This window comes from Triturus cristatus, unplaced genomic scaffold (genome assembly GCF_964204655.1).
Source record: "Triturus cristatus unplaced genomic scaffold, aTriCri1.1 SCAFFOLD_205, whole genome shotgun sequence".
Taxonomy (NCBI): domain Eukaryota; kingdom Metazoa; phylum Chordata; class Amphibia; order Caudata; family Salamandridae; genus Triturus; species Triturus cristatus.
Genome location: NW_028187869.1, coordinates 621,492 through 648,241, shown reverse-complemented (window position 1 = coordinate 648,241; position 26,750 = coordinate 621,492). Strand labels below are relative to the sequence as shown.

At 44.4% G+C, this 26,750-nt stretch overlaps 1 pseudogene across 1 annotated transcript in view; it reads right to left on the bottom strand.

Moving 5' to 3' along the window:
* LOC146770463 (E3 ubiquitin-protein ligase TRIM39-like) overlaps positions 1-23,925 on the bottom strand; it is a 127,564-nt pseudogene extending 103,639 nt beyond the window's left edge. The window contains exon 1 of the transcript XR_014975672.1: positions 23,879-23,925. The product of XR_014975672.1 is annotated as an E3 ubiquitin-protein ligase TRIM39-like (transcript). The remainder of the gene's footprint in view (positions 1-23,878) is intronic.
* Between the last annotated feature and the right edge of the window lie 2,825 nt (positions 23,926-26,750).

Sequence of the window (26,750 nt, the reverse complement as noted above, 5' to 3'; positions counted from 1 at the left end):
AACATGATCCCTGACCTCTGCGCATGACTGTTGCTCCCCTGAATGTGTCTGTAGCCACAGTTATGCGGGAACCACTCAGCTGGTTGGGCCCAGCACAGGTGAGTTTGGTACTCCATGTCTGTATCAGATGAGACATTGGGACCCATGTGTGTCCTGGGCAAGACTGCGACCCCACGGTTTGGATGGTTGGAGTTAATTCTGAGATCAGGCATGCTTTGACTGTACGACACACACATGTATTGTAATAATGTAGAATCACGGCATCATCTTGTAAGTGTGATTAATTTATTTGTGGTGGGGTACGGGTTTGTGGGGATGACAAGAGGTGCACAGCGGGAGTGTAGAATCCAAAGTTCACTGGGGGAGTTGGTATCCTTGTCGTAGCAAAATGTCAGAGTCCATGCCACAGTCTTCGTCAACATAGGTCAGACAGTGACCAGCAAGTCCATGTGGCAGAGAATGTCATGTGCTGCTATTGGGCCAGAGGGCCAGGTGCCAGGCCAGGTGACCTGGGAGATGGTGATGTTCTGCTGACTCTCACAGTCTTTTTCGTGGACGACCCACCTTCCTGCGGGGACCCTCGGAAGCAGTCCGTGACGATGTCTGTGACGCTCCGTCGGATGAATCCTCCTCCTCCTGATCCCTCCCTGTGTCTGGTAATGGCCTTCGCCTGGTGCCACAGGGAGGGTTGCCCATGTTGTCGGCAATCCGACGGAGTACACCGGTCATTTGGGTTTGCACCGCCACGAGCTCAGCCTGTCTATCCTCCATCCTTCCTTGGTGTTGCAGTTGACAGGCATGTTGCTGGGACTGCAGGGTCTTCATCTCCTGGAGGGTCCCCTTGATGTCATTGAGGGTGGACGCAATCTGGTCCATGCCCCTGGTGTCACGCCGGTATGTATCCAGGATGTTGCTGACCTGGGACACTACCGGGTCCTGAGCTGCCTGGTCAGGTTCGCGCCTCCGCCGTCCTCCACTCCCGCCACCCCTGCCCACGTGCACCTGGCCTGCCGTTGTGGGTGCATCGGGTCTCCGGGACCCCTGAGGGATGGCATCTGCGTTGCCGCCTGCCTCCTCCTGGGTGCCCGGAGGACCGTGTCCCTCCTGGGCAGACTAGCTGGGTGGTCGTGTGCGGGCAGGGCTCCTGGACGTCTCCTGGGATGTGGCAGGAATGGGGGTGGTGGTTGGCACAGTTGTACCTGACGCAGGTGCTGCAGGTGGTTGGACACCAGAGGGGCCAGGTTGGTCTGGGTCATCCACGGAGTGGTGAGAGTCATCGCTGGCGGTGGGGTCATCATCCCGCGGAGCCTGGTCCTGTGTGACTTCCCCCCCAGTGTTGGGGGGTGTTCGTCGACGTTGACCTGTGTGTGAGAGAGACAATGTTAACAGTGTCACATGTGGCATCCATGTTGCATGCATTTCTGATTTGGCACTCTTCCTCTGGGTAGTTGGATCTGTCCTGCATTCCTCTCACAGTGCACTTGTGCATGGCTATGTCCCTTGGCCACAGCTGTCAGGGCTTTACGCATGTGTGAGACACAATCTTAGTTGATGCATCTATTTGGGTACACAGTCAGCAGTGTGGTGTGCGGGCGTAGCGAGCCATGCAGAGGCGCCTTACGTGTTGCACTGTACGTGGCCAAATGGTGTTTTGGCAAGGCAATTTGATGTTGCAGGTAGGGGACTGAAGCATTTGTGACAGGGTTCTTACCGACACGGTGGGTGGGTATACTGGGTGTGTGGTTAGGTCTGTGCCTGCAGCACGGATGGACTCGTGCACAGATTGACACATGGACCGGTCTTCATCTACGGAAGGGGGGGTTGAGGCACTGCCAGACCTGGTCTGCATGCACACAGTCCACCGGCTGACGAGTGGACATGGCCACACCACCCAAGGGTGATTTAGTCTCCCTGTGTCTCCCTTCCTCCCTCCCTCTGTCACCCTCCTCCCTCCCTCTGTCGGTCTCCCTCTGTCACCCTACTCCCTCCCTCTGTCTGTCTCCCTGTGTCCCCCCTCTGTCTCCTTCCCTCTCATTCCCCCTCTCCCTCCCTCTCTTTGTCACTCTCTGTCACCTCAGGCCAGCTTCCTGGGCACACACAGTTAGCCGGTCTTTGAATGGCCATTGGCTTGTTCATGTGAGTTAGTCCCTGTTCTCCGGGCACCCATTGGGCAGTGTGTCTGAGTGTAGGCTGCTGCTGTGGCGGTGTGTGCTGAGACTCTATCAGAGCGATGCATCTTCATTGTCTGCTGTTATGTGCAAATTGTGCCTTCAGACCCATGGCATCCTGCATGGCAGCCATCATTTGCAGGCAAGACAGTACTGTGTGGGTACACACAGTTTGTATGGCTGTGCCCTGGGCCATATGGGCTGAGGGCATTGTTGTGTGCTTGTGAGTTGCTCAATGTTAGTTTTGCTGCCCCCACTCCCAGCATCGACCACATCCTGTGTTGTGTTGGTGTTTTGTGTGGCCTGTGACTTGGCATGGCCCTGATTGATGCATGGGGCATGGAGGCGCCAGTGGCATGTGTGTGTTTGTGGAGTGTTGTTGTGTCCGGTGGTGGCTTGGGGGGGGGTGGCATGCATGATTGATTGTGTATGGCATCCCCCCCATGTGAGGTGAGTTGTTTGTGTACTCACCAGGGTCTGGGAGTCCTGGCAGTCCGTGTAGTCCCTCCACCGCCAGCGTGGACATCACCTTCTCCTCCCAGGGATGGTATTGTACCGGTCTGGGGGGCGGCCCTCCTCCAGTGATGTTCCCCTGGTTGTGATTGTCAGTCATCTTCCTCTTGACCGTCCTCCGCAGATCGTACCACCTGGATTGGCACTCGTGCCTGGTCCTTCTGGTTGTCCCAACAGCATTCACAGAATCGACGATCCTCTGCCACATGGCGGTTTTTTCGGATATGCTGGTCTGTCTGACCAATGTCCCAAAGAGCTGTGGCTCGACTCTGAGGATTTCGTCGACAAGGATCTCCAGCTCCTCCTTTGTGAACTTTGGATTCTTGGTGGTGGACATGGCGTGGGGTGTGGTTGTGGGGGTGTGGGTGTGGATGGCTGTGGGTGTGTGGGTGTGGTAGTGGAGGTGTGTGTGTGAATGTGATGAGGGGGTGTGTGAAGGTATGCAAGTGTGAGGTTCAAGTATGGTGGTGTGGGTCGTCTGTGGGCTCTGGCAGCAGTGGGTCTGTTGCAAAGGCTCATGGTTTGTGTGTGTGGTCCATTTTTATTGGTCCATTTGTGGGTGTGGCTGTGTTTGAAATTTGTGTGGGTGTGTTATGAGGAGTGATTGAGTTTTGGGCCTCTGTTTGGCAGTTTGGCAGTTGCAGGTGAGTGTATGTGATGTTTGTGGGGTTGTTGGGCCTGTTTGGTGGTGTGGGGAAACTCTACTTGACTCTCCTTGTGTAAATATGGTTTGTCCGGGTTCAGTACGTGTTTTTTTGGCGTCAGTACGGTCCGTACATGCACTGGTGGGGGTGCGGTCCGTACATTCCCTGGTGGGGTGGTGGTTCGGTGCGTACATACACGGCTGGGGTGGGTGTTTGGTGCGTACATACACGGGTGGTGGTTCGGTGCGTACATACACGGCTGGGGGGGGTTCGGGGGCGTACATACACGGGTGGTGGTTCGGTGCGTACATACACGGCTGGGGTGGGGGTTTGGTGCGTACATACACGGCTGGTGGTTCGGTGCGTACATACACGGCTGGGGTGGGTGTTTGGTGCGTACATACACGGGTGGTGGTTCGGTGCGTACATACACGGCTGGGGTGGGGGTTTGGTGCGTACATACACGGCTGGTGGTTCGGTGCGTACATACACGGCTGGGGGGGGTTCGGGGGCGTACATACACGGGTGGTGGTTCGGTGCGTACATACACGGCTGGGGGGGGTTCGGGGGCGTACATACACGGCTGGTGGTTCGGTGCGTACATACACGGCTGGGGGGGGGTTCGGGGGCGTACATACACGGCTGGTGGTTCGGTGCGTACATACACGGCTGGGGTGGGGGTTTGGTGCGTACATACACGGCTGGTGGTTCGGTGCGTACATACACGGCTGGGGGGGGTTCGGGGGCGTACATACACGGCTGGTGGTTCGGTGCGTACATACACGGCTGGGGGGGGGGTTCGGGGGCGTGCATACACGGGTGGGTGTTTGGTGCGTACATACACGGCTGGTGGTTCGGTGCGTACATACACGGCTGGGGTGGGGGTTTGGTGCGTACATACACGGCTGTTGGTTCGGTGCGTACATACACGGCTGGGGGGGGTTCGGGGGCGTACATACACGGCTGGTGGTTAGGTGCGTACATACACGGCTGGGGGGGGGTTCGGGGGCGTACATACACGGCTGGTGGTTAGGTGCGTACATACACGGCTGGTGGTTAGGTGCGTACATTCACGGCTGGGGTGGGGGTTTGGTGCGTACATACACGGCTGGGGTGGGGGTTTGGTGCGTACATACACGGCTGGGGTGGGTGTTTGGTGCGTACATACACGGGTGGTGGTTCGGTGCGTACATACACGGCTGGGGGGGGGTTCGGGGGCGTACATACACGGGTGGGTGTTTGGTGCGTACATACACGGCTGGTGGTTCGGTGCGTACATACACGGCTGGGGGGGGTTCGGGGGCGTACATACACGGGTGGGTGTTTGGTGCGTACATACACGGCTGGTGGTTCGGTGCGTACATACACGGCTGGGGGGGGTTCGGGGGCGTACATACACGGGTGGTGGTTCGGTGCGTACATACACGGCTGGGGGGGGTTCGGGGGCGTACATACACGGCTGGTGGTTCGGTGCGTACATACGCGGCTGGGGGGGGTTCGGGGGCGTACATACACGGGTGGGTGTTTGGTGCGTGCATACACGGCTGGTGGTTCGGTGCGTACATACACGGCTGGGGGGGGGTTCGGGGGCGTACATACACGGCTGGTGGTTCGGTGCGTACATACACGGCTGGGGGGGGGTTTGGTGCGTACATACACGGCTGGTGGTTCGGTGCGTACATACACGGCTGGGGGGGGTTCGGGGGCGTACATACACGGCTGGTGGTTCGGTGCGTACATACACGGCTGGGGGGGTTCGGGGGCGTACATACACGGGTGGGTGTTTGGTGCGTACATACACGGGTGGGGGTTCGGGGCGTACATACTCTGCTGGGGTGGGGGTTCGGTCCGTACATACACGGGTGGGGGTTCGGGGCGTACATACGCGGGCGGGGGGTGGTGGGGTGTTCGGCGCGTATGCGGGCACATGTCTCCATGGTTGCTATGGGAGTTCGGTTCGGACGGTGTTTTTTGCGTACGGTTGTGAAATGGGGAGGACGGGAGGGATCGTACTTGCGCAGTCGGACTTTATTTTTCCGCACGGTGGGTTTCTCGCCCGGGGACGTGTCGGTGACTTTTCCCGACCCGAGGACGTGTGGGGAAATCTTCCCAATGCGATTCGTATGGACTTTTTTCCGTTCGAATCGTACTTGGCAGTTTGTACGCTACTTTGACGATTCGGACGGAAAAAAATCCGGATACGAGTCGGACGGGGAATTTTTTTACCGGATCGGAATTGGCACCTTAGTGTTTATAACCACAATGTTTTTTTGTTTTTTTTGGTGTATGAAGTGGTGACATTTTCTTTAATTGTATATTATTCTGCCATTGTATATTCTATTTGTTTTTTAAAAGGACCATATACGTACGGTTTGTATGTACATTATGTTCTATATTGACTATCTCGGATGTACTGACTCATGTATTTTCAATAAAAAAAATCTAAAAAAAAAAAAAATGAACATATATTGGTGTGGATGAAAGCACTTTTCCCTTTCTCTAGTGAGTTTTATTTTTCAGTCCTCTATCCCGGTGGGCAGGCAAAGGTTTATTTGTTTTGGTTTCTGCACTGTGTTTCAAGTCTCGTTTTGCAATTGTGTTGTGATTGGTTGTATTGGTGTTGTGGGCATTGTGAGCTAGGTTGAGATTTCAATGGGTGCACTTTTGAATAAATTTGTGATTCTGGCTAACGGAGGACAGTCTCCCCCTCAATTGGTACCCCGCCTATGAGATGCTCTTGGATCATGGATTTTATACATGCTTGCAGTTCAGAAAATGGAATACAATGAGAGACGCGCAAGTGCGCGAATCAAGATAGCTGCCACCCGGTGAGCTCCTCCGCGTTTTCGCCTGTTTTTTACTTTAAAACGACGAAAGTCTGTCACAATATCTTTTAAAATGAGGTCGCTGCTACACTAATAAGCTTACCTGCATTGTGAAGTGGTTTTAAGCCTATTTGGTCGTGGGAAGTGGTGTTTCTGGCTCCCTGGTTCCTGCTCCCAGCTCTGCATTGAGGTACTGCCTGGTTAGTCTGTCAGGGGGGCGGAAAAGGAAAGGGCCTGGCTTGGGCCTAGCCACACCCCTAGTCCAGTTTAGCTGCTGCACCAGTCATTTTGAGGATTGCTTTGCATCTTTTGCTATTTTTACTCATAAAATGTTCTTTTTTCTTAAAATTTCATTACTTATTCTCAAAAATGGATAATAAAAATCCTCTCAACAATAAAAGAAGACAGCAGGTTTCACCTCCTCAAAATAAAATCAAAAGTAGTGGAGTCATCTGAACCTTCGCTTTCTTTAATTTTAGAGGAAATTCAGGCACTTCGTACTAATACAGAAACTATTGCGACTGAAATTAAAAATGTACGAAAAGAAATGGCGAGCATGTCAATGAAAATATCAGAATTAAAATACAGGATAATAAAGTTAAAGTCAACGCTTTTACTCCACTTGTGGCGAAAATATCACCTTTGTGCTCACATCTTTTGGACATGGAAAATCGCAATAGACAATACAACCTTCGCATATTTAATTTACCAGAAGAGGTTGAGGAAACTAACTGTCGACTATACTTAGAGAACTTCATTCCTGGTCTTTTAAATATCAAATTTCCAGAAAAATTTGAAATTGATAAGGCTCATAGAATTCCTTCACGTCGCAACCCTCAACATACCAAGCCTAGACAAATGATATTTAAAGTTCTTCGTCACCATCATTTGGTTCTGATCAGAAAAGCAGCCAGAGAAATTCCCGCATTGATGGTCAATGGTCACAAAATCTTTATTCATCAAGATTTTGCCAAAGAAACTGTTGCAATACGTAAGGGATTTACTGATCTTCGCCCACAATTAAGAAGCCTTGGATACCAATACGGCCTTTTTGATCCTTCAACAATGTGCATTTGGAAAGATAATTTTTCAAAATCCTTTCAGCGTCCTGAAGATCTGCGACATTTTCTAGATCAACAATTACAGCAATCTATGGACACTCATGGCCCTACCACTTGATTTTTTCCTGTATGATCTTCTCTAACAGACTTATATAAATTCATAGTATTTTGGGCTCCAGCGGTTCCGGCCATGCTTGTAGAGCGTGTGTGCGTTTCAATGTTCATATTTATGTATTTTGTTTGTCTTTTTCTCTATGTTTTATTTTTTCCTCTCCCTTTTGTGTGTTCTGGAGCTACTTTCTTCTTAACATTTGTGTCTTTTTCTTACTTTCCTCTTCCTAACCCTTCTCTCTTTTTTATTATGTTATGGCTAATATTAAAGTAGTGTCAATAAATGTTAAAGGTTTACGCCATCCTGTGAAACGTACAAACATTTTGGATTATTTGGGTTGTTGCAAAGCTGACTTTTGTTTTTTACAGGAAACTCATATAGATGATAACATTTTAGATTATATGAAGAAAAAATGGGTTGACAATATTGTTTCTTCTCCTGCTAATGGCAAGAAAAATGGAGTAGCTATATTATTTGCAAAAAAATCGCATTGCCAAATTTTGAGCAAAATTACAGATACGGATGGGAGATATTTAATTGTTAAGGTTAAAGTTCATTATTCTATCTTATTTCTATTAAATGTATATGGCTCTACTACAGTTGACCCTGTTTTTTGGACTAATCTTTCAACTGAGGTTGTAAAAATTGGTAATGTGCCTTTAATTGTTGCAGGTGATTTTAATGTCATATCTGATCCTTTATTAGATAGATTTTCTCGTACTAAATTCCATCCCCCTAAGGTTTATTTTGCTTTTAAATCATTTCTTCAAACCACTAAGTTAGTTGATATTTGGCATCTACACTTCCCTACAGAAAAAAACTTTACTTTTTTTTCAAACCCACACAATTCTCATTCTAGGATCGATTACATATTAGTCACAAAACAGCTGATCAACTCTGTTACTACCCCTAAGATTGGTAACATTGACGTCTCTGATCATGCTATGATTTCTTGTATTCTAAATTTAAATTCAACCTTTACTAACCAGTCTTGATGGAGAATTAATTCTGGTATAGCTCTTAATGAACATAATAGACCAAAACTCATCTCCGCCATTCATGATTTTTTTCAGGTTAATCCTGAAGGTTCTACTTCAATGGTTAATAGATGGGATGCTTTTAGAGGGGTTACTATTTCTATTATGGCTCATGAAAATAAGACCTTTAATGCCAATATTAAAAAGTTAGAAAAACAAATAGCGAAATATGAACGACTTTTTATTACATCTAATGATCCTCAATATAGAGTTAAGTTGCAAAAGCTTCGATATGAATTTAATACAATTCTTAGTAAAAGAGCTGGCATTCAGATTTCTAAAGCCAAAGCTAAATTTAGTTTTAATGCAAATAGATCTGGAAGACTTTTAGCGAATTACCTACGTATCAAAAGAGACAAAACTCAAATCATCTCTATTCACGGATCCAATGGTAAAATTGCTTTATCTCATAAAGATATTGTTAATGAATTTTTTGATTTTTACTCTAAGTTATATGATAAACCTGATTTTCATAATGATTCTTTAGTTGATTTGTTTTTATCTTCATGTGGTCTACCTAAACTTTCTCCATCAGATAAAATGGTGCTTGACTCTCCAATTACTAAGGATGAAATTTTATCCGCTATAAAATCTCTTAAAAAAAATAAATCTCCGGGTCCTGATGGTATCCCGGCGGAGTTTTATAAAGAGTTTCAGTCCCATCTTTTACCTTTATTATTTCAACTTTTTACAACGTTTGGCTCTACGGGAATTACTTCAGGTTCTTTTACTGAAGCTTTAATTATCGTTCTTCCCAAACCCGATAAAGACCCCACCCTTGTATCTAATTATCGCCCTATCTCTTTAATTAATCAAGATTGTAAATTATATGCCAAAATATTAGCCACACGATTATCCTCTATATTAAATACTATTATACATTCAGATCAATCTGGTTTTATGAAAAATAGACACTCTGCAAATAATACAAGAACTTTGTTACATGTCATTGAACAGGGTCATACGTTAACTATTCCTTCAGGAATTATGGCTTTGGATGCTGAAAAAGCCTTTGATAAACTTCATTGGCAATTTTTATTTCATGCGTTATCATCATTTAATTTTGGTGACAATTTTATTCGCATGACTTCAGCTTTATACTTTGCTCCTACTGCTCGTCTATTTATTAATGGCCAAGTTTCAAATCAATTCTCCCGCTTTAGAGGTACTGGACAAGGGTGTCCCCTTTCCCCGCTATTGTTTTTAATTGGCATTGAACCTTTTCTTACCTCTATAAGAAAATGTGATAATATTAAAGGAATTAATATTAAAGAGGTTATTATTAAAACCTTAGTGTATGCTGATGATGTACTTTTATTTATCAGTGACCCCTTATCCTCATTTCCTTCTTTATTAGAGATTATAACAAAGTATTCTATGGTTTCTGGTTACAAATTAAACACTAACAAAACGGAAATTTTCCCTTTAAACATTTATTTTACTCCTGATATGATATCCATGAATCAAATTATTTGGCAAAAGAATAAATAAAAATATCTTGGTATTTTATTCTCTTCATCCATAAAATCTACAATGACTTTAAACTGTAATTTTGTCTTAGATTATATAAAAGATAAAACGTCTAAATGGGCATCACTGCATCTTTCATAGTGGGGTAGAATGGAATCTATTAAAATGAATATTGCTCCTAAAATTTTTTACACCCTTGCCATGATTCCTACTCAATTTCCATTAAAATTTTATAAAGATGTTGATAAACGTCTCTCCAAAGTTCTTTGGGATAACAAATCACCTCGTATTAGTTATAAAAAATTAAAAATGTCTAAATGTAATACTGGATTTGGTATCCCAGATTTTTTTCTTTATCACAAAGCTTTTATTTTAAAACAAAGTGCCATATGGTTTAATCATTCCCTTTTACATAATCCACCTTCTTGGCTCCAAATTGAAAAATCTATCGTGAAGCCATTTCCATTACCAACTCTGTTAACTATGTCTAATAAATCATAATTTTTTCATAAATCTGTCATTCTCAAATCCACTAAAATGATTTTTAATGATCTAGATTCCATTTTTCTATATCCCATGTATAATACTGATGAATTATTATTATGGTATAGCAATGTCATTAAATTGAATAGGAACATTAGTTTTTGGTTTTCATGGATTAAAGCTGGTATTTTTTATCTTAAAGACGTTTATTCCAACAATACTTTTATACCATTTGAGGATCTACAAACAAGGTTTGGTTTATCTCAATCTGATCTTGTTAAATATGAATATTTAACTAATTCAATTTTAGATTCCTTTCCGCAAGCTATTCCATCTAATGTTACAGCTGACTTATCCGTTTATATCCAAACTATATCAATGACAGCTCATGGTGTTTCTATTTTATATAAAAAATTATCTAACACTCTAGGAAGTACCATAAACATGATTGCAACCTTCTGGAATAATGAACTTTCACTCTCATTGTCTATTGATACATGGAAAACTATATGGCTTAGTAATATATCTGGTTGGTTGCCTGTCTCACTTTATCAAACCAATTCCTATATTTTATTTAATTCTTTATGGACTCCATTACGTCTATTCCAAGCTAAACTTCTTCAATCCGACACATGTTGGCATTGTAAATTACACCCTGGCTCGTTACGACATATGCTTTTTGATTGTCCTTTAATTTCAAAATTCTGGTCAGATGTTTGGGACATTATTAAGAAGTTGTTAAATATACATGAAGACATATCATATAAATTGTTAATATGCAAATCCGTTACATTATCACAAAATCTAAGTAATCTTGAATGTAGACTTTTTGATTTTTTAATTTCTGCTGCGCTAAAATCTATTACCTTCTGTTGGAAAGATGTTTCTAAGTTATAAGTTCATGCTTGGTGGTCATGGGTTATCTTTACAAGAAGAGGTGCTCAGTTATCTCTTTCTGGGGTTAATCATAATTCTATTTCCTATCACTCTTTTTGGATTCCTGTTGATATTTATTTTGCATCTTAATGGTATATTTATTTCATGTACCCCTTTTTACAGTTCTTATATAAATCGATATGTCACAGTAGCTCTATTTATAGCTCAAACAATAATTTGTTATTAGATGCTTCCCTCCCCCCCTCCTTTTAGTTTTATGAGAATATGACTATTTTATTTTCTATTGAAATTAATATGAGAATATGATATTGTACGTATTGTATTAGATATTTTAGCTTAATAATACTCTTTTTTTTTGTATGTCTATGTTTTTTGTTCATTATGAAATTTCAATAAAATATTTTGAACACAAAAAAGAAAATGGAATACAATTACTGCTGACAATAAAAAGTTTCAGTTTATTGTGTATGTCAAATTTGATGTGAAAAGATTGAGAATTTAAGGCGTGCCATGATTGGGATAAAAACAGCTCAGACTTGCACAGTTCGAAGGCTTGAATGAGTGGGACTGCGTGATGAATCAGAAAAGCGCGCAAGAAAGTGCTGAGAACGCAAATTGGTAAGGTTCGGAAGAAGCACTGAACAGGAAGTGTTGGAAACTAAAGATGCTCGCCCTGTGATTACTGATGAATAAGACAAAAAGAAAACAGAAGATAGCAAAAATGAGATGGAAAAGAAGGCGAGTGATTTTGAAGGAGAAGATGCATTTATAGACAGATTGTTGACTGAAGTGAGACCACCTCCTTGTAATGAGGCTTGTGTGCAAGTGCAGGTGGAATAGATAAGAGCAGGACAGCTAAGACGAGATGAGGTGGTGTCTAGATCATCTTCACGTATTGAGACGAACGTGATGGCGAACCCTCCTGTTTCCTAAATAAACCCTTCGCCCTTATCCCCCTCAGCAGGTTTTAATCTTCACAGCGCGGGGATGCCCTCGGGTCACCAGGCGCTCTACAAGTTGCTAAAATAAAAATAAAATAAATAAATACTTTCAAACTCGAAGGAGATTTGGAAATAAAGGCAGAAACAGGAATTTATAAAGACAAAAATCTGAATGTATAACAAGCATTTGCAATGCAATAGGTCTCGCATTAGGAAAGTTTGAGCTTTTTGTATTGTAAATTGACAAATTTTTTATTTATGTGTTGGTATTGAAAATATTGAAATTACTAGCTTTCTCATGTACAATGTCAATAGTTTTAACTGTTGCAAATGTGACACCTATAGCATTTGTAATGCGATATGTGTTGTATTTACGTGACTTCGATGTATTGATATTACAAATAACAATGGCTTTAAATTTTTTCACATAATTAATACTTAAATAAAAGTTAATGTAAATTATAATGGCAATCGTTTAAACTTTTGTTAATAACTCTTGTGAAGATTATGTTTAGTGTATTTAATTGCACCTAAAATCCAAGAACAGAAGTTAAATATTATCATTTTTTTGTGCCATTTGTAATAAAGCCTAAATATTGAGAGAACATTTTAGAGCCAGTTGTTTTTGAATGATTGTACAGATTGATACTGTGGTGGCGGTGAGTGATGTTGTGGTGGTGTCGAGTGATGCTGTGGCGTTAATTGATGCTGTGGTAGCGCATAGTGATGTAGTGGTGCCTTTGAGTGATGCTGTGGTGGTGCTAAGTGATGCTGTGGTGATGCGATAGATAGATAGATAGAGTGCAATAGTCCGATAGATAGATAGATAGATAGATAGATAGATAGATAGATAGATAGATAGATAGATAGATAGATAGATAGATAGATAGATAGATAGATAGATAGATAGATAGATAGATAGATAGATAGATAGATAGATAGATAGATAGATAGATAGATAGATAGATAGGGCGATAGATAGAGTGTAATTATGTAGAATATAATTATGTGGCACTGAGTGGTTTTGTGTGGAGTGTATGTTGATTTTAGTGGCGTGTAATTATGTGGCATTGAGTGTTATTTTGAGTGTATCTTGCATTGTTTGCATTGTAATTAATTGGCACTGAGGGTTATTTGGAGTGCATGTGGCATTGAGTGTAGTGTAATTATGTGGTGTGTAATTATGTGGCGCTGAGTGGTATTTGGCAACAATACCCTCTCGCTCCAAGGTGACCATTCCCTATGCATTATTTCTTCCACTAGCCGCATTAAATAAGCGCCTGAAAGCGAGCACAAATACGGCAAATCTAGTATTGTATGCCGAATGCTCCCTGAAAAGTGTATTTAAGTTATACAATTTAGCCCCTTGACGCACTTTGACTGAGGGTGACATGGATGGCAAACGGAAAGCAATTTAAAAGTTACCGTTCAAAGAAACTCTTTTCTCTTCCCCCCCAATTGCCTGAAATGAAGCGTTCTAATTTTTGGCGAAAAGACCACGACTTTAGTTTGTAAGACCAAATTGCTATAAATAAAGCCTTTTTTGTTTAGTATGTAAAAGGTCATAATTTATTTTTGTTTGTATGTAGCCTGCCAGCTTAGGTTGTTGGACAGGTGACCAATTTGGAGGCAGAATTAAGAAAATGCATCCCCCCGTGCATCCCCCTCCTCTCCACAGAAGCAAAAGATCAGCACAGAGAGGGGTGTTGAGAGAGTGAGTGAGGTGTGTAGAGAGAGATGTTGCGTGTGAACAGTCCCTGTGTGTGTGAGCAGTGCCGGTGTGTGTGAGCAGTGCCGATGTGTGTGTGCGAAGTGCCTGTGTTTGTGAACATTGGTTGTGTGTGAGCAGTGCCGATGTGTGTGTGCGCAGCGTGTGTGTGTTTGATAGTAACTAGTGTGTGTGAGAGTATTGTGTGTGGATGCAAGGCTGCTAATGCTATCGACCTCAGAAGGATGAAAAGGGAATGAGTGTGGCATACAGAGGTGGACAAAGCTTGCATTTTTGCAACTAGAAGGTGTGGGTTAAATGCTGGTTGTGGGGAAGCTGAGTGCTGAAAGGCAAAGAAAACACAGCGGGCTAAGGGCGGGTGGGAGATAGGCGAGAGTTATGTGTGTGTTTTATTTGTGTGCAATGCGTGAAGTGTGCTGATAATTTCTTTGGGCGCTGTGAATAAAGTTTCTGTTGTTGCTGAATTAACGGGGCTCATGTTATCGACCTTATAAGGTTGAAAAGGGAATTAGCGTGGCATATAGATCTTGGCAAAGCTCCGCTTGTTGTAATTAAAAGGTGGGGGTTAAATGCTGGTTGCGGGGAAGCTGAGTTCTGAAAGCCAAAGAAAACACAGCGGGGGTAGGGTGGGGGAGAGATAGGTGAGAGGCATGTGTGTGTTTTCATTGTGTGAAATGCGTCCCGTGTGCTCATAAATGCTTTTGGCGCTGTGAATAATGTTTCTGTTGTTGCTGAATTAACGTGGCTCATGTCATTGACCTCCTAAGGATGAAAATGGAATGAGCGTGGCAAATAGAGGTGGGCAAAGCTGCAATTGTTTTACTAAACGGTGGTGGTTAAATGCTGGTTGCGGGGAAACTGAGTGCTGAAAGTCAAAGAAAACACGGCGGGGGGAGGGCGGGTGAGAGATAGGCGAGAGGCATGTTTTACTGTGTGAAATGCATCAAGTGTGCTGATAAATGTTTTTTGCACTGCGAATATTGTTTTTTGTTGTTGCTGAATTAACGTGGTGCATGTTATCTACCTCAGAAGTATGAAAAGGGAATGAACGTGGCACATAGAGCTGGGCAAAGCTGCAAGTGTTCCAACTAAAAGGTGGGGGTTAAATTCTGATTGCGTGGAAGCTGAGTGCTGAAAGGCAAAGAAAACACGGCTGTGAAAGTGTGCGTTGTGTGGAGAATTGTTGAAGGCCTTGGACAGAGGAGGGACGGCGGCTGAAGAGTGGAGGAGGCGCAGGCTGAGTATTTTAGTGGGTTATTTTCCTGAGTGTAGGGAAGGTGGCTGTGAGAAGTGCTGGTCTCGTGAAGCGGACTGACTGAGAGGAAGAGCAGGTGACTAAAGTGTTTTGATTGCGATTAAAATCGAGCTATCATGATGTTGCCCATTGAAATCGATGGATGGCAATGCGTCCGTGAGACTAGCCCGGTGGTGGGGGAGGGACAGTTGTGAGAGGCGCCACGAGGAAACAATCTCTCGGCATGCTGTGGCGGGGGCGGGGGAGCGCATTCCAGGCGGGGGAGCGGACCCTTTGAAGTATGATGCCGAGGCTGTGGCTACACGTGCACTCGCCAGTGGGCTGAAGCGCTTCCCCAAACGGATTGCATGGCGGCACGATGCACGTGATTGTGCGTGTGCTCGCCATGCAATCCACTTTTGGGAGCACTTTGAAATGCCCCTCTTACTAGAGTCTCGCATAGCGATTGCGTAAACGCAATAGCTAGGCGAGACCTAATAAAAATGAATTGCCCTTTATGGAGGCAGAAGCAGGAATATGTGTTCATCGTGCATTTGAGAAAGTTCAAGAATTGGCAGGAAAATAAAAGTGGATTAAAAACAATAAGAATTTGTAAGTCGTATATGATAGGGTTGACTGAAAACTAATGAATGAATCAGAATTTAAAAACACTGTAAGAAATTCTAATATAAATGTTATACATGGTTAGAAAATGGGAGGATGTGACGAGGTACCAAAAAAAATGGATGAAACCACAAGATAATTCTGGAGTGTTGACAAAAAAAAATGTGAATATGAGTGATTCTGAATGTGAAGTGGTTGTTGACAAAAGGGTTACCAGTGACAGAAGTGCAGGGGGGAGCATTTGTGCACGTTATTGGGTAAATGAGCGCTCTTTACACATTTACAAAGAATTTCCCAAAGCTCAGAGTGGAGTCCGACAAGTGGTACAGAGAGGTGGAAAGGATTGTGCCAATTTCAAAAGTGTTTTGGATAGATTTCGATCCTTTATTTTCAATTGTAGTGCCTCAAGATTTGTGGACTGTGTTTTTTTTTCAGGCCACTGTAATATGATCTCTTAAAGAGAGAAGCCCTTCAAAATAAGCCTTCTCCAATTATTATGAATAGCTGTAATCAGGTTATCGAGTATTTGAAAAACAAATGTTCCACAGGAAAAGTAAATTGGGCGAAATTCATGAGAGCGACGCGAGATCCAGGTGCCTGCATAGTATGAGAGATGGGAAACAACCTTTACAATGCAGTCATTACATCGCACTACCTTTACATAGCAGTCATTACATCGCAACATCCTTTACATCGCATGTCATTACAACGCAGTCATTACAACGCATGTCATTACAATAAATGTCAATACAACGCAGGCATTACATCGCAAGTCATTACAATGCATACCATTACAACGCATAGTACCCTTACACTATCCAACACTTAGCCTACTGTTGCACTCACTGGAGTTAGAATAGTAATTTTTACCCCTACACTATCCAACACTTTCCCTACTGTTACACTCACTGGAGTTAGAATAGTAATTTTTACCCCTATGCTATCCAACACTTTCCCTACTGTTGCACTCACTGGAGTTAGAATAGTAATTTTTACCCCTACACTATCCAACACTTACCCTACTGTTGCACTCACTGGAGTTAGAATAGTAATTATTACCTCTATAGTATTTAAAACTTACCTTAAATGCGATGTAATGGTATGCATTGTAATGGTATGAGTTGTAAAGATATAATGCAATGTAATGGAATCCGTTGTAAAGGTAGTTTCTGAAAATACTATGTAATGGCATGTGATGTAAAAGAATGCGTTGTAAAGGATGTTGCGATGTAAAAACTGCCTTGTAAAGGCATGCATTGTAAATGTAGGTGTTGTAACGTCATACATTCATGAGAGATTGATGCAGATTTACAGACAGTATAGTGAAACCTCACAAAAGACAACGTTTCTGAATTCATTTAAGCTTTTGGATTTGGATTGCATCTGGAGATTAGTTCGCATATTCAGCAAAGTGTGATGTATTAACAGGCCAAATTGTTGGATGAAATAATGGCCTTTTCAAAGTATAGTAGTGGGTGCTTCGAAAATGACAAAGAAGAAATTGATGGTGGCTCAGACAAATGTTTCCAAAAGGGTGGTCAGGGAGGATTTCAGGTATCTGGTATATTGGTGCGCAAGGTTTTAATGAACAAGGCAATGGTGCACAATGGGTGCCAGGTGGAAATTGTGGGCCTAATGGCAGAGGCTTTAGTAATAACATGCCTAATCAAAATAATAATATATAGATGGAAATGGTTCTAGCCACATCTGTGGGAAAAATGGGCACTAAAAACAGGAGCTTAAGTTTAATCTAAATAGATTTTTAAATGAGTCACAAATTGTTGGAAAATGGCCTTCTCTGAAGGGTCACCCCAAACTTTTTCCATTCCTCCTCTTTTTCTGACCTTGTTTTTGTTGGCTTGAGGATTGAGCACTTTACCACTGCTAACCAGAGCTAAAGTGCATATACCTACTTCTCTACACATGGCATAATTGGTTTACACCTGTTTGGCATATTTAATTTACTTGTAAGTCCCTTGTAAAGTGGTACAGCATATACCCATGGCCTGTAAATTACATGCTACTAGTGGGCATGCAGCACTGATTGTGCCACACACTAAAGTAGCCTTTCAACTCTATCTCAGGCCTCCCACTGCAGGACGTGTGTGTACAGTTTACTCTCACTTCGACTTGGCATTTAAAACCATTTGCCAAGCCTTAAACTCTCCTTTTATTACAAATAAGTCACCCCCTAAGGTAGGCCCTAGGAAGCCCATAGGGCAGGGTGCTGTGTAAGTAAAAGGTAGGACATGTACTCCTAAGTTTTGCATGACCTGGTAGTGACAAACAACCAAATTTGTTTTTCGCTATTGTGAGGCCTACTCCTCTCATAGATTAACATTGGGAATTCCGCAATACACTTTTAAGCTTTAATTCCTGATTAGAAAGGAGTAACTGCATCATGTTTTATATCATTGTAATAGTAATGATACATTTTCTTTACTGGTAAAGTTGGATTTAAACTTACTGTTTTAGAAATGCCACTTTTAGAAAGTAGACATTTCTCTGCTCTTACTGCTCTGTGTGATTGCAGCCTGTCTCCAATGCACGTCTGGGGCAGGTGACAGCTACACTTTGTGCATTCCCAATAGGCAGCGCAATCACAGGGAGGGTATGTGTGTCTGACAACACATCTGCATTCTGATGGCTCTTCCTGGGCAGGAGGGGAGGGGGAACCGACACTTACACCTGAACAGGCAGTGTCCTGTTCCAACACAAATTGCTGATTACCACCAACTGGTAGTCCAGAGCCAGGGCTAGGATTAAAGACTTCTGTGCACTTCAAAGACCTTCTTTGAAGTCACTCCCACTTCAAAGGCACAACTGACCCTACCAAGAAAGTACACTACTGGACCTGTGAAGAACTCTGTCAGGAAGATAGACTGCTGTGCTGCTACAAGGACTGCCAATTTGCTAGACTGCTGCGCTTTAAGAATTTTTTTATGCACTGATGTGCTGCCTGTTACCTGTTGCTTGCTACCCTCTGCCCTGCTGAGCAAAAGGACTGGACTCATCTCACCTGAACCTAGAGTGACTACAAGGGCTCTCTTACTTGCCCCTTGTTCTGAAGTCTCAGGGCCATCAAAGACTTTCTACAACCCTGCAGCAGCAACTGGACTCTGCTGTCTGTGAGTTGTGCCTTGACAAGTGGTGCCAACCCAGTCCTGGGCCCTTGGATGTGACTTCTGTGCTGACCCAACAGAACCCACTTCTGTGCTGACCCAACAGAACTCGACGACTTTGCGCCGATCGGAACTGATGTATCTCTCTTAATGCCGACGCAGTTGCTGATGACTGTTAACGTGGCGGTGCGCGGTCTAGGGCCCGCCCCACCCTCTGTCGTGAAATTCCCAAGGTGGTTCTGTTCTCGACGCCAGGTACCGAATTTACCGTGTGGTAAGGCCCATTCTCCTTTCCCACAGTCTCGCTGGTGGTGGTGCTGTGATACACGTTGGGGGGTTGCATTACATGTTTAACGCTCTTGATGTCACTTCTTCATGTGTTGTTATACAAGGGCAGGAACATACCATATGTTTATTAGAGCTCCTCTGTTTTCTTTTGCAGCCTTTGTGTATTTTTTCGATGTCTTTCTCACAAGGGACCATAAGTCCCAGAAGTCTTGTGTGGCGGCCATCTTGAATCCTGACTGCCTATGAGTCAGCGTGAGCACGTATCTCGGGGCTCACTATTCGGAATTCCTGCTGTTGAAAGGACGTGTTGCTCTGTGGGCTGCCGGATAGGTGGTGCAGTGTCTCCAGAGGCTGATCTTCACCTCAGACCAAGTTCTGCAACTCGATCCTTTACTGCGAGGCAAGGTAAGACCGGCACGGTCTTAACGGTAAGCGCATTTCTGATATTCCTCCTGCATTCCACTTGTGGCACGGTCGAGAGAGTTGCTTTAAAGTAATTTATGGCGCCAGTACCCTCAATCAAGCAGCCGTGTTGATTCTATTGCAATAATGTTTTATTCTCGATTATTTTTTATTTCATAAAAACACATGTTTAGTACGCGCTTGTGAGTTGTGAAACAAACACGCACTTGGGTGAAAGAAAAGCAACGTGGAATATATTTCTTGCATGGTGACTCTTATTTCACACATGCACGTAAATTTTGGTGCAGATACATTGGTGGCGCACTTGTGAAGACAAGCGCAAGTGCGTGTTGGGAAAGACGGATGTGCCGGTGACATACGCATGTATATTGTGGTGCAAGTACATTTGTGGCGCACTTGTGAAGTCCTTGGAGGCATACTTTTGCTGTGCTTCAGTACCTGTTACTGCGTGAGAGGGTACCTGAGGTGCTAGGGTCCGAAGCTGTCGTGGGGGCTCCTCTTGTTTCTAGGAAGTGGTGTGCCTGGAAAATATAGTCGTGGGACTATCGTTTGCCCTCACCGAGCGCCGCTGTTGGAAAAGTAAGCGCAACGCTGTGGGAAACATTCTTAGAGAAAATCGAGGCAGACTGCTGTGGATAGTGTAGAATGGGCTGGTGACAGTCTTCTACGAAGTGTGGCTGTCCTTGCAGAGTGCCGATGGTATAAGGAGGGCGCACCGCTGTTGGAAGCAATGGTTAATTTTAAGCGAACTGCTGCGGAGGTGGATACCCGCGTCCCGTTTCCATTTGTGGTGTCATTGTATGCGGAGGCGATTGTATTATGCTATGCCGCCATGAGAGGGAGTGTGCACCGCCTTTGGGGAACACGCCTGAGGAAACTTTGAGGCATACCGCTGAAGGGGGTGTGAGTCAGTCTGCCCCCTCAGATGCAGTTCTACCGCTGGCATCGCGCTGCGTAAGGGCCAAAAACAGTGAGCAAAAGGCCTAAGTTTTAGTTGCTAACGAGGGAACTAATCTTCCGTGGGAGCACCACCTCTTCACGAATCGTAAGGCTCGGGTGCTCCTGCCTCCATTACATGCGGACTTCCATCTTCCACAGCGTCAGTTTCTTGAGGCGAGGCGGTGCTGGGATGGCCTTCGTAGGCGTTCCTGGTGGAGAAAGCGGATTAGCTTAACCCTTTGCCCTCCTCATCGTGGAGCATCGTCAAGAACATTTTCAACACACCTGTCTTCGCCTGACAGGCACAGCCTATAGTGCAATCCAGTTGTGGTTCCTAGTTCCTGGACCATTAAAGTGCTATTCTCTTCAACTTCACGCCTGTTCTGTTGTTGCACGCTGACAGGCACAGCTTACACTGCGTGTTATCCCTTCATTGTGAAGACTGATCACAAGCCTCTTATGTAGGCATTCACCACAAAAGGGTCAGCAAAAACCACCCCAAGGATCGCACGGCGGATCCTGGGACTTGAGGGGTACAATTTCACTGTCAAATACATGCCAGGTACAAAAAATGTGGTCGCTGATTTTCTATCTCGCTCACCGTCTGAGGGTGATGATTGTGCAACTGGTTGAATCTGATGAAGTGATACTTACACTGACGTGCCTTAACAAAGTGGAATGGGACGAGTGCTTACATACAGATGAGGAAATGAAATCGCTTAAAAATCTCATAGTCAATGGTTGGCCTAGTGAGAAAAAGGAGGTCGCCACACCATTGAGTAGCTACTGAGATGTGCAACTGGAGCTAAGCATTCAAGAGGGAACTGTATGTAGGGGAGAAAAAATCATTCCACCAGTAAAATTGTGACAAAAAATTGTGGACCTAGCCCATTTTGGTCACTTAGGGCGTAGCCTTACAATAAATAAGATCAGACTGGACTACTGGTGGCCGGGGATGGATGCTATGGCTGAGCATACAGTAAGTGTAGCTGCTCTAACAAAGTAAATCAAGCCCGGAAACCCCCTCTGTCTCCAGTGGTGGTGCCAGATTTTCAGTGGTCCAAACTAGCCCTCGACATCATTGGTCCCCTCAACCTCAAAACCTAGAATGAACGTTTCATACTGGTTATGGTGGACTATCATACTCGCTGTGTGGTTTACAAGTGTGTGCACCAGATAAACACAACAGTACTCATCAGCTTTCAGAGGGATGCATTCTTCGATGAAGGGGACCCAGACACCCTGGTAACTGATAACAGTGCACAATTTACATCGGAAAACATGACAGACTTCCTATCTGAAATGTGCATCACTCATCACAAAACGGCTCTATATTGTCCCCGTTCCTATGGGTTGGTGGAACGTATGAACCATGTAGTGAAAGAGTGTCTTCAGCGAGCAGAGATCTTAGGAATCTCAGCAAAAGATGCCTTGCAACATACATTTTGGGCCTATCGCTCAACCCCTAATTTAGTCACCGGGGTTTCTCCTTTTAGCTCCTTGAAAGGTAGAGATCCCAAAACCAGACTCTCACCTCCTTGGAGAAGACAAAACACCTGTGTAGTAAATCGTGACGAGATTAACAGAAGAGTAAGCGATCATCAATCCAGGTACAAAAACAGGTATGACGCAACTAAACATGTTAAATCACGTACATTCAGAGAAGGTGATTGGGTTCGCATAGACCTTCCAAAACCTCGAAGAAGGGAAGCTACAAGATTCTCAGAAACCATAAAAGTAACTAAAGTGAGCAGAAATGTAGTTCAACTTGCCAATGGGCAAACTTGGAGCATGGACAGAGTTGTCCCTCATAGGCAAGGAATGGTTCCCCATGTTGTTGCCCATGGGGACGGGAGGGACAGTGTTGCTCCTAGGAAATACCAAGGAACCAGGTCCGCGCCTAAGTGGACAAAAGACTATTGTACTTCATAAGAGTTATATATTCTGTGTTTTCCTATTGAGGATGTTCTCCACGTTTGGGTATTTCGTGGTCTTCCACTTTTGCGAGTTGAACTGTTAACTATTCACATTCCCTGGCTCGCCTCTTCCATTCCCTTCCTTCCCTTTGCTTTCCTTCCCCATGTAAGGAGATGTGTTATAATATGTACTTGGTATGCCCCGCCACCCCTCCCTCCCCTCCACTTGGTATATGCCGACCTGTAGTGAGATGAACATTCCACAGCTGACTCCAGCTGACTAGAACCTGTGATGGTGAAAGGAACGAATAAAGAAGACTCCTTACTTCACTGTGCTTCGTTTGCTTCTTCTTTGTAACAGTGTTTCTTTTGTGTACATGTTCTTTTTCGGGGAAGTAACATTTACCCCTGATTTACTCTCCAATTCCAACCCTACCACTTTATTCCTTTCTGTTTTCTCTTAACTCTTTAATTTCTCCAACAGTCTCTAATCCTCCCTTCTCCTGTTCCACACTCCCTCCTTCTACACTGTCTCTTATCAAAGAACACGCTTTCTATTTTTACATGTTTTCATTACTGTTTGCTTTATTTAACCTGCCCCTCCCGCAACTCCTCCCTTCAAATGCCTCACCCCTACTATTCCATGCCAGTGCTCTTTTAACTGTTTGAATGTTGTCAATATACCATTCTTCCTCTTCCCCTGTGCCCTATTCAAACTGTGACTGCTGTAGAAATAGAAAAGAGATGACACTGGCCCTGTTTACTTCTTTAATCCGTTTCTATTTTGCCTGCTTGAGTTATTTTCCAGCTTGGCTTTTATTTTCGTTAGTTTGGGGAATTCTCGAAAACTTTCTGATTTATTTTTAAAGTATATTTCCCTCTCCAAACCCAGACTCCATGCTAAACCGTTAGTTTATCTGTCATTTTCCTAATTAGGGCTCGACCATCAATTATTATTTAAAACTGCTTTCTTGAAAAGGTTTTTAAAAGGTTTTCTTCAAGCAGGTATTCTCTTACCTGGCATTCCCTCAGCACAACAGCCTCCTGTTTTGTTTTTCACTTTCCTGTCGTTTTTTGAATCATATACATATTGTGAAGACCATTGTAGTTCAATATTATAATACAGTTAGCTCTAGACTCGGTCAGACCTCGTTTCACTATCGCTGTTTGGATTTTACTGGTACTTCTACCGTCCTTCAATTATGATGTCACAGGATGTTCCACCTCTTTAGTTTGTAATGCCATCCTTCACTAGACACAACCAATGTCGTTTAAAACTTTATTTCTATATCAGGAGAACAAGTCAACAATGGAAAAACCACACTTTCATAAGTTGTCCTTCTTCTTAAATGATAACTGCAGATCTTGGACCTGTGTTCTCCTCATGGACCCAGAGGCATCAATCAGGCACTTTCACTGTTCATCAGGATTGTAAAAATCCAATAATCTCACTGGTCCTTTTCATTATATCGAAGCATTCCATTCATGTCCTCCATCATGTCTGATCAACTCCCTCCTAGTTTGGTTAGCCGGAATCTAGAGTCAGACAGATCTGTGTCCCTCGTCAATTTCACCCCGTTGAGTACTGAATGAATTCCAGGATGTTATGACAAATATAGGTGGACACCACCCGAAGAAAATTCCAATTAAAAGTAGTGAGTGCTGCACAATACTCATTATTTTAAATACATATCAAGTTTTTAGTAAACTCTTGCCCCCAATATTCATGTCCACTAAAAAACATTGAACAGAAAGGTATCACCAACACCTGACCAGGAGCAGTCGCAGAGGTGCATTTTTAGGGTCTACAGTAGAAAATCATAGTGCAGTGTATTTCTAAAAATCTCACTGCGAGGCCTACTTTTTCTCTCCTAACATCCTGTTCCATTAGGAACATGTGTACATTTTTTTTTTAAATACAATAATAACACTTTTTTTCTGGCAAAGCCCTTTGTACTTACGGTGGACCACTTTTGTGGATATTTCACGCCCACCCAATTGAGTTCACTGCTTTGCCTGGTATAAAACAAGCATTTGCAATGCAATAGGTCTCGCATTACTGAAAGTCTGAGCTATTGCATTGCTATTTGCAACGCCAATAGGTCAAACTTTCAGTAATGTGAGACCTATTGCATTACAAATGCTTCTTGTTGTTTGCAATTATCAACAAAATATAGAATGTCGGAACCTTACATACAATTTACGCTGTACTTATTTACCAGGCAGAGGGCAGGGCTGGATATTTCTTTACGTGCAGTCACATAAAGGCTGTGAGAAGCTTTAGAGTTATGGTTGTTCTTTGAGTTTCTGTGTATCTCTTGGTTTACGATATTACTTTAACCCGGTTTCATAGTGCCAATATTGGCCACACTCACCAGCCCTCCTACAGCAACATACAGGCAGCATAAATAAGCAGACAAGACAACTTTTGGTGGAGAAAATTGCTGCAGGTTTATTAGCATACCAATAGGCCAACATGGTGGGTTATCTTACAGGCGATCCAAAGGCAAGCCGCCCCTCCCGCCAGGTGGGCGGGGGAGGAATTTATACCTCTCCCCGACCTCACTCCGGCAGGAAGTGACGCGCGGGACCCCCAAGGGGTCTCTGGACACTAGGCTGCCCAGTGTGCCATCTTGTGGCACTAAAGGGGCCGCCCTCTTATGAGGGTCCCCTGCGGTGACTATGTCGGTCAGCTCGCATTGTACTCGAGGAAAGGTTATTCCTTTGGTGTATTGCGCAACCATGTCATTTGACCTGGCACAAGCATGGCTTGATTTCAAGCTTCAGAACCTGCTTCTGCTGGTAAATTGCAAAAGTGACACACACCGTGGAATAAACTGAAAATCGATAATCCGTTCGGCTCCGCTGGCTGCCCCAGTCAGTTTCATTCAGTGAATGCTCTGAAATGTGCTTTCCCTCGGTCATTAGTGGATCTCCTTCGGCGTGTCTCGGCAAATCAAGCACTGGAGCAAAATAAGCACACGCATCGACAAAAAGCATTTTTTGTAGTTATTTTTTCAAAACAATCAGAAAGCAAAGCCATTAAGGCTCTTAGGAAATGAGCAAAGGAGCCGGAAGCTGCAGTACGGGAGCGAGTGCAACAGGAGAGAAGGATTACTTCAGGGAAACCAGGGCCGGACTGGCTACTGGGCGTTTTGGCATGCTGCCGAGCTGGGAGCTGATGTCACTGCGTTGGGGGTTAATTTCGTTGATGGAGACCTGCGTGTGCTTCGAAATAAACAAAGCATAACTAATTTCCTTCAGCACACGCAGGTCTCTATCAACGAAATCAGCCCCCAGCTCGGCAGCATGCCAAAACGCCCGGTAGCCAGTCCGGCCCTGAGTGAAACACTTGCAAGAGTAAATCACACTGACACGTATTAAGAATGTGTGTGAGAGAAACTGCAAGGCATCAATGGCGTAGAACATGCAAGAAACGCTGGTGGTTTAAAACGGAATGGACGTACATGCAACTGAATGGGGCTGTAGAAGAGCAGGGCTGCCTGGAGGAGAAGCACAGCATGATATTACACATAAGGCTGACAGCCTGTACATACATGCACTCCCAAGGAGTGTAAAGTTAGGGACATGCCTGCTTAGTGGAGAAATAATGTAGATCATAAAAACTCTCAAGCTCTCCCTGCTTATCCTGAGAGTGCGCATCCCGCTGTTGTTAATCCGGGACTCTGTATGATTTAACTAGCGCTCAGCCAACATAGTATCGCCATTGGCACCCCTCAGACCCCCCTCCAACAAAATACATTACCCAATAATAACACACACTCAGACTGTTTGATTGGGTACAAAATGCTGCAGGTTTATTACATACATCGTTATGTAAAAGGTGGGTTATCTTACGGGCGATCCAAGGGCAGGCAACCAACTGGGCCGCCTGCCCGCCTGATGAGCCGGGCAGCGCTGGAGCGAAGACCGCCTTTGCTGCCATCCAGGTGATTCTTTTCTAGGATCACATGCCATTGGTAACTTCTACTCACGCCCCCCCTCTCGGGCGGAGCGTCGCATAGCAAACCCCCGGTTGTTCAGGCCCACAACCGCCCGCAGGACTAGCGGGGCGCCGACGCGGCTTCCAGGACCCTCCCATGAGGCTCCTCGGATTTGGCTCTGGCACCCCCTATGGTGCCGCGCAGAGGTACCCTTGGTACCGGCCTGCTTCCAGATCGCCCTGTAACTCCGCCTGCAACGAAAAAAGGAAATATTAGAATATTCTCCCCCCCACCTGCCAACCACGCCGGGTAAGCGGTAGGGAGGGATGAAGCGTGCGGGGTGACAAGAGTTCGCCGGCATGGTGGGGGAGGGCTATATA